Below are 6,903 nucleotides of genomic sequence, written 5' to 3'. Positions count from 1 at the left end.
TTTTGATGATTGAAAGGCCTAAGTGACTTTGGTCTGACCTGGGGGACCCACCCTCTTTTTTTTTTTTTTTTTTTTTTTTTTTTAAGATTTATTTATTTATTTGAAAGTTAGAGAACGAGAGAGAGAGAGATCTTCCATCCACTGGTTCACTCCTCAGTTGGCCACAATGGCCAGAGCTGCACCAATCGGGAGCCAGGAGCCAGGGTCTCCCACGTGGGTGCAGGGGCCCAAGGACTTGGGCCATCTTCTGCTTTCCCAGGCCCATAGCAGAGAGCTAGATCGGAAGTGGAGCAGCTGGGACTTGAACCAGTGGCCATATGGGATGCCGGTACTGCAGGCTGTGGCTTTACCTGCTACACCACAGCCCTGGCCCACCACCTTCTCTTTGATGAATGATTTTGCTTGAAGTCTGGGTTCTGATGCAGTGGTTGCAAAGGATCAGAACACCTGGTCACAAGAAAAGGACCCAGCTGGTGATGGAGTATCTGGAAGACCTCACTCCCTACACACCCTTTTCATCCCTGTGGGCTGGTAGCTGACTGTTTCCCTGTGTGACCCTGGCCCTTTTCCCTTGGAGGACAGTTTGCATATAGAGGTGCCAGTCTGCCGCCTCCCTGTTTGCAAGCATCCTAAATAAACTTCCTTTCCCCAAATCCTTGTCATCTGAGTCACTGACCCTTCAAGTGGCCAATAGCTGATTCTAGGTGCCTTAACAGTTGAGTTAGAGTATTAACACAGTATTTTTTCAGTATCTTGTAATACAGATACATTTTACTTCCAGTTACTTAGAAAAGTTGCTATGAGATATCCTGAAATATTTTACTTTTAGATAGTTAAGGTTTTTTTTTTTCTTGTCAAATAGATTTATTTATTTGAAAGTCAGTTACACAGAGAAAGGAAAGGCAGAGAAAGAGAGAGAGAGGTCTTCCATCCGATGGTTCACTCCCCAATTGGCAGCAATGGCTGGAGCTGCACCGATCCGAAGCCAGAAGCCAGGAGCCAGGAGCTTCCTCCGGGTCTCCCACGTGGGTACAGGGGCCCAAGGACTTGGGCCATCTTCCACTGCTTTCCCAGGCCGCAGCAGAGAGCTGGATCAGAAAAGGAACAACTGGGACTAGAACCGGTGCCCATATGGGATGCCGGCACTTCAGGCCAGGGTGTTAACCCACTGCGCCACAGCTACGGCCCCAAGAAGTTTTTTAAGAACTGTAATAAGAACATTAAAGAAAATTAAAAATTGTATTTAACCAATCATTTATAATTTTAGCCCTTCTGTGGTAGGCAGAGTTCTAGTCTACCACCCAAGATCTCCTACCGAGGTGTACGTGCCTTGTGTAATACCCTGCCCTTGAGCGTGGCAGTACCTATGAATGTAATGGGCTATCACATCCAAGACTAAGTTTACACTTAGGTTAAGGGAATTTGCAGATGTTATTAGGATCCCTAATCAGTTGATTGTGAATTAAAAGGGAGATTACTCTTCCTGGGTCTGACCTAGCTAGGGGAGCCTTTTAAGAGTATCTGAGTGGCTAGCATTGTGGCATAGTGGATTAAGTCACTGCCTGTGATGCCAGCATCCGAATGGGCACTGGTTTGAGGCCTTAGCTGCTTCACTTCCAATCCAGCTCCCTGCTAATGCACCTAGGGAAGCAGTGGAAGATGGCCCAAATACCCAGGCCCCTGAACCCACATAGGAGACCCAAATGAAGCTCCTGGCTCCTGGCTTCAACCTGGCCCAGCCTTGTCCCTTGTGGCCATTTAGGGAGTAAATCAGCTACCAGATGGAAGATCTCTTTCTCTCCCTGCCTTTCAAGTAAATAAAACATTTTTTTAAAAGACACAAGTGGAAATATGGGTGCTGCCCGGTGGGCCTTGGAGCACACTCTTGTGGAGAGGGTCAGGGAAGAGTACCTGAACCACAGGGACAGTTTTGGGACTCCTTTACTGCTGTCTTGACTCTGAAGTTTATGTTGGAGTTTAATAGTCCATGTGAGATTTTAAGAGGGTGGAAATTAGTGGGAGGTGACTGGGACTAGATGAGGTCATCAGGGTGGAGCCCCATGATTGAATCCAGGTGACCATAAGGAGAGAGGCAGGTGGATAGACACACCTGTGCTCTCTGTCTTACATGATGCCTCTGCTGCCTTGGGACTCTGCCAACAAGAAGGCCGTCTCCAGATGCAGGCTTCCAACAGTGGACCAGAACTGAGCCCACATAAACCTTGTTTCTTAGTAGTTAACCAACTTCAGGCACTTCATTTTAGTAATGACAATCGGCTAATATAGCCAATTAACCTACGCCTGGACTTGACATATGGAAATAAATAATGAGTGTTTACTGGTTTAAGATGCTAGATGTCTGCCAACTTGTTATGCAAGGCAGAAACAGATAAAGTAGTAAAAATAAGAACTTTCAAGACTGCAGGGGCTGGGGCCGCGGCTCACTAGGCTAATCCTCTGCCTGCCGCACTGGCATCGGGGTTCTAGTCCCGGTCGGGGTGCCAGATTCTGTCCCGGTTGCCCCTCTTCCAGGCCAGCTCTCTGCTGTGGCCCAGGAAGGCAGTGGAGGATGGCCCAAGTCCTTGGGCCCTGCACCCGCATGGGAGACCAGGAGGAAGCACCTGGCTCCTGCCTTCGGATCAGCGGCCGTTGTGGGGTGAACCAACAGAAAAAAAGGAAGACCTTTCTCACTGTCTCTCTCTCATTGTCCACTCTGCCTGTAAAAAAAACTGCAGGAAGAGTAGGCATAAGGAGAAGCCACGACTCCTAAAGCTGACATAGAACCGGTAGAAGAGACCCTCTGTTCTGCCCAGTCCCCTGATGCTGGAGAGGGTACCATGGCTCTGACAGCAGAGAAGTTGTGGGAGGTGCAGCAGTGGCAGAACTCTGAAAATCTGCCTTGTGAGAGTCAGAAAATGTTTAGGATAGGAGTCATCTAAGTATAGCCTCAGTGTAGCCCACCACTTGTTTTTATAGAGCCCAGGAATCAAGGATGGCTTTTGTGTTTTTAAATTCTCAAAAAAAAAAAAATCAGTATTTCAAATGTGAAAATTATATGAAATAGGGATGGGCATTATAGTACAGTGAGTTATTCTGCCTGGGTTGCACACATTCCAGGTTTGAGTCCCAGCTACTTTGCTTCCGATCCAGCTTCCTGCTAATGTGCCTGGGAGGCAGCAGATGGCTCAAGTGCTTGGGCTGGTGCCACCTATGTGGGAGACCCAGATGGAGTTTTGAGCACATGGCTTCAGCCCGGCCCAAGCCTGGATGTTGCAGACATTGGGGAGTGAACCAGTAGATAGAAGATCTCTTTCTCTGTCATTGTCTTTCAAGTAGATAAAAATAAGTAAAATTAAGTCATATGGGATGTCAATATCAACGTTCATAAATAAAGTCTTATTGGAGCACAGTTCCACATTCATTTATATACTGTGTGTGGCTATTTCATACTACAACAGCAGAGCTGAGTAGTGGTGAGGGAGCTAATGGCCCATAAAGTCTAGAATATTTAGTTCTTTACAGGAAGAGGCTCCAGGGCCCTTCTAGGGTGCTGGGGGGAAGCTACGCACAGGGAGGTGTCTCAGTAGGCAGCAGAGTCATTCTATAGAATTGCCCCAGCAGGCGAGTGGCGGGGTGGGGGGCAGTGCTCCGGAAAGCTGTTAGGTTGCTGTTCACTGCAGATGCGGCCAAGTGATGGAGCAGCCCTGGGTAATGCAGGGAGCTGCCAAGCCAGCCGCCAGAACTAGGAAACAGTCCTTCCTCCTGCGGTGCCTCTCCTGCGCCCTCTGCTGACAGTCCTTCACATCAATCTTCACAGAGCAGGAGAAAAGGAGTTTGGGACCAAGAGGCAATAAATCAAAACTGATACATACACTCTTCAACCCATCGCCTTTAGTCTCCGTCCTACGTATTCTTTTTTTTTTTTTTTAAAGATTTATTTATAGCCGGCGCTGTGGCTCACTTGGCTAATCCTCTGCCTGCGGTGCCAGAACACCAGGTTCTAATCCCGGTCAGGGCGCCGGATTCTGTCCCGGTTGCCCCTCTTCCAGGCCAGCTCTCTGCTGTGGCCTGGGAGTGCAGTGGAGGATGGCCCAAGTCCTTGGGCCCTGCACCCCATGGGAGTCCAGGATAAGAACCTGGCTCCTGGCTCCTGGCTCCTGGCTCCTGCCTCGGATAGGCGCAGTGCACCAGCTGCAGCGCGCCGGCCGCAGCGGCCATTGGGGAGTGAACCAACGGAAAAAAGGAAGACCTTTCTCTCTCTCTCACTGTCCACTCTGCATGTCAAAAAAAAAAAAAAGATTTATTTATTTGAAAGTGTTACACAGAGAGAGGAGAGGCAGAGAGAGAGAGGTCTTCCATCCGATGGTTCATTCCCTAATTGGTTGCAATGGCCGGAGCTGGGCCAATCAGAAGCCAGGAGCCAAGAGCTTCCTCCATGTCTCCCACATGGGTTCAGGGGCCCAAGGACTTGGGCCATCTTCCACTGCTTTCCTAGGCCACAGCAGAGAACTGGATTGGAAGTGGAGCAGCCAAGCCTCGAACCGGCGCCCATATGGGATGCCGGAGCTTCAGGCCAGGGCGTTAACCCACTGCACCATAGTGCCAGCCCCTGTTGTATATATTCTGAGGCAGCTATTTTTTGAAAAAATTATTTATGTGAAGGGCAGAGATACAGAAAGAGGCAGAGGTTTCCTATCTGCTGGTTCACCTCCCAAATGCTTTTAACAACTGAGGCTGGGTTAGGCCTAAGCCAGGAGCCTGAAGCTCCATCTGGATCTCCCATGAGGGTGGCAGGGGTTCACATACTTGAGTCATTCTTGACTGCCTTCCCAGGCACTTTAGCAGGAAGCTGGAATGGAAGTGGAACAGCCAGAATTTGAACCAGTGCTCCAATGTGGGAAGCCAGGATGACAGGCAACAACCCAGCCCACTGTGCAACAACACCAGCACCTTGCTCCAGGTTCCATGGCCTGGCTGTGGCGTAATGGGTAAAGCCACTGCCTGCAGTGTTGGCATCCCTTACGGGCGCTGGTTCGAGTCCTAGCTGCTCCAACTCTGATCCAGCTCTCTGCTATGGCCTGGGGAAGCAGAAGATGGCCTAAGTCCTTGGGTTCCTGCACCCAGTGTAGGAGACCTGGAGTAAGTTCTTGGTTCCTGGCTTCGGATTGGCTCAGCTCCAGCAATTGCGGCCCTTTGGGGTGTGAACCAGCAGAAGGAAGATCTCTCTCTCTCTCTCAGCCTCTCTGTAGCTCTGCCTGTAAGTAAATAAAGAAATATTTAAAAAAAATAAAAACCTCTGCTTTGCTTGCTATCATGCTCCATGTGGAAATTCTTCTTAGGGTAGGACTAGAACTGACATTGTCTTCCTCCTGTAACACTAGCACTGTGGTCAGGGACAAGTTATTGACAAGTTATTCCACTTCTACACATTTTGGTTTTCTCATTGTAAAACAATAATAATAACAATAGTGTTTGTAAACTACTCTATTGGACTCTCAAACTGGGTTTGGTCGCTGGATGTGCAGAAAGCCCATCACTGACATCGGGTGGTGGAAGAAAGTGGGTATTTAGTGGCAATGCACAGAGCACAGGGCCTGGCAGATGCCGCTTAATTCCTGAGCTCCCCAAGGGGTTAGAGGTGAAGGTTCTTAAGGGCCGAAGTTGGGGTTGAGAGGTGCATGACCAGCTTGTGTCGACGTTCCTGGTCGGTCAGTGATGCTGGTGGCCTCCCTCTTATAGCTCAGCAATGCCATGTTCTTCAGGGAACTTTTTTTTTTTTTTTTAAGATTTATTTGTTTATTTGAAAGAGTTACACAGAGAGAGAAGAGACAGAGAGGGAGAGATCATCCATCCGCTGGTTCACTCCCCAGACGGCTGCAATGACCAGGGCTGCGCCAAGCCAAAGTCAAGAGCCAGGAGCTTCAGCTGGGGCTCCCATGTGGGTGGCAAGGGTCCAATCACTTGGACCATCTTCTGCTGCTTTTCCCAGGCCACATGCAGGGAGCTGGATCAGAAATGGAGCAACCGAGACCGGAACCTGCACCCGTAGGGGATGTCGGCTTTAACTGCTATGCCACAACACTCCAGTCCCTAGGGAATTTTTATAACGGCCAGGTAGTCCTTCAATTAATCTCCGGGGTTACAGGCAGGGGGTGGTTACATTCAGCCCGACGTGGACTTCCCTTAAACAAAATCCCTGCAGATGTCAAATGACTTCTTGAGTCCAGTGATTACAACCCTGTAGGACTGGCTGCACCACTCCCTCAGTTCACTGGTTAATCCTAAAGAGTGGACAAGGATATGCTGGGCTAAGGGGGACAGCTGACAGGCTGGGTCCTGCTTATATCTTGCCTCTACATTAGGGACATTCTTACAGGGGTTTTGTCTCAATAGTTCGTAACACCTAAGGTTGCCAGATTAACACAGGAAGCATATGTAAAACCAAATAAATATGTAAATATTCTCACCGGTCTTTTTCCGGAGCTTAGTAAGAGAGATGAACAGATGCACTCCTAAAACACTATAATAAGTTTGATAATAAAGGTATCATTAAGCATCTCAGAAGACAATGCTGCTAAGACTGGCCAGGATTTCCCCAGGAGACAATTGAGCTGAGGACTTAAGGAGGATGACTTGAAGTTTGCAAGCTGCTTTGCTGCAGCTGAGTCAAATCTGTGTAGGAGCCTCAAGTTGAACGGGAAGGGAAGTTCACTGCTCCAGATCTACAGCTGGGGAATGGAACGAATGCTGCGGAGCTGTAGACGACGTTGCTGGGAAGGTAGTCTGCAGTCACATGATGCAGACTTTCTCAGCTTCTCCAAGGCATTTGAAATTTTAAAAATTTTTTTTATTTTATTTGAAAGGCAGAATCAAAGAGAGACAGAGGAAGAGAGAGATCTTCCA

Source organism: Oryctolagus cuniculus, chromosome 2 (genome assembly GCF_051225735.1).
Source record: "Oryctolagus cuniculus isolate XC-2025 breed Fujian yellow rabbit chromosome 2, ASM5122573v1, whole genome shotgun sequence".
Classification (NCBI taxonomy): Eukaryota; Metazoa; Chordata; class Mammalia; order Lagomorpha; family Leporidae; genus Oryctolagus; species Oryctolagus cuniculus.
This window is presented reverse-complemented; position numbering follows the sequence as displayed.